We start from the raw sequence: 1,755 nt of genomic DNA, 5'->3' as shown, positions 1-1,755 counted from the left end.
CTACAACCCCTGAACCAGGACCTGACTGAAATCAAGAGTAGGATGCTCAAACGACTGAGCCACCCAGGTGCCCCATCTATTCTTCATAGTTTTGGTAGTTAATACAAAAGTTAGCCTCATAAAGATGCTGGCTTTGGATGCTAATGCTTTCTGCTAATAATAGGTATTACTAATCTGATGCTATAGGAAAAAAGTTTACACTAACATCATTCAGGAAATTGAGCACAATGTGCTATAATAGGTAATAGTGGATTATATGTGGAAAGCTTTATTGGAAATTATGATATAAAGACAAGCTGGATTTAAAGTTTTTACACACTTATTTTTGGTTTTTGTTTTCAGGTAGTCTTTATTCTGAGCATTATCATTTACCAATGCTTTACCAATTAAATGATAAACCTATAAACTTGATAAAATTATAAACATTTGCTTACTGAAAACAAAACCCTATCCCACAAAACAAAAAAATGTAAACTCAAGTTTATAAAATCCTAAACCATTAGCAACTTTACATTTTAAGAACATACTAAATTTAACCAAGACTATCTCACAGTGAATTCAAGAGGAGAAAACATGATCACAGAAATATTTATTTGTTTAAAAATACAGATTTCTAACTCTGAAGATTGATTCATTAGTTGTGAAGTGAGGTCCCAGAATCTGTGTTACAAGGAGCCCTGACGGTTCCTAGGACTAGGCAAGTTTGAGAACACTAAGTATTAGACTCTTTTAACAAACACTGAATAGTACATACAGAAGTAGGTAGTTTTAAGGCTTTTTTTTTTTTCACTCCACTAACTTACTAGATCAGAGGGAAACACAAATCTAGGTTTTCTAAATCTTTTATTTATTTTTTTATTAACAAAATTTTCTTCATGTTTATTTTGAGAGAGTGTGTGAACGGGGGAGGGGCAGAGAGAGAAGAATCCCAAGCAGGCTCTGCACTGTTAGTGCAGAGCTCAATATGAGGCTCAAACCCACAAACCATGAGATCATGACCTCAGTCAAATCAAGAGTCAGATGCTTGGGGCGCCTGGGTGGTGCAGTCAGTTAAGCATCCAACAGGTCAGGTCATGATATCACAGTTTGAGTTTGAGTCCCTCGTGGGGCTCTGTGCTGATAGCTCAGAGTCTGGAGCCTGCTTCAGATTCTGTGTCCCCCTCTCTCTCTCTGCCCCTCCACACTCATGCTCTTTCTCAGAAATAAACATTAAAACAAAGAAAAAAAAAGGGTTGGACGTTTAACCAACTGAGCCACCCAGGAGCCCCTTCTAAATCCTTTCTAACTCCAAAGATATTCTTCCAAAAGTGGGCTCCATTTTCAGAAACAAGATACAACCCACCAATAACTTAGACAAATATTTGTAAAATAATGAATAATTTACTATGATAATAAACCTTAAAAAAGGATTAAAGAATAAGTTTATGTGTTATGTTTCTTTGTGTCTTCTCCTTTAAAGGAACAAATACTAAGTGTCCACTATGCATTAGGTGCTTTATTTTTTTTAAGTGTATTTATTATGAGAGAGAGAGAGAGAGAGAGAGCAAGTGAGCGAATGCCGGAGGCGTTGAGGGGGAGGAGAGTGAGAGAATCCCAAGCAGACCCTGCACTGTTAGTTCAGAGCTCTGTGTGGGGCTCAAACCCACAAACTGAGATCATGACCTAAGCCTAAACCAAGGGTCAGATGCTTAACTGACTGAGCCACCCAGGTGCCCCACTAGGTGCTTTATATATCTTATATATTTAAATGTTCAC

General features: G+C 37.4%; 1 protein-coding gene across 1 annotated transcript in view; it reads left to right on the top strand.

Annotated features, from left to right (window-relative positions):
* The window catches only part of TOGARAM1 (TOG array regulator of axonemal microtubules 1), a 71,216-nt gene that overhangs the window by 30,556 nt on the left and 38,905 nt on the right, over window positions 1-1,755 (top strand). The window lies entirely within an intron of this gene.

This window comes from Suricata suricatta, chromosome 9 (assembly GCF_006229205.1).
Source record: "Suricata suricatta isolate VVHF042 chromosome 9, meerkat_22Aug2017_6uvM2_HiC, whole genome shotgun sequence".
Taxonomy (NCBI): domain Eukaryota; kingdom Metazoa; phylum Chordata; class Mammalia; order Carnivora; family Herpestidae; genus Suricata; species Suricata suricatta.
This window is presented reverse-complemented; position numbering and strand designations above follow the sequence as displayed.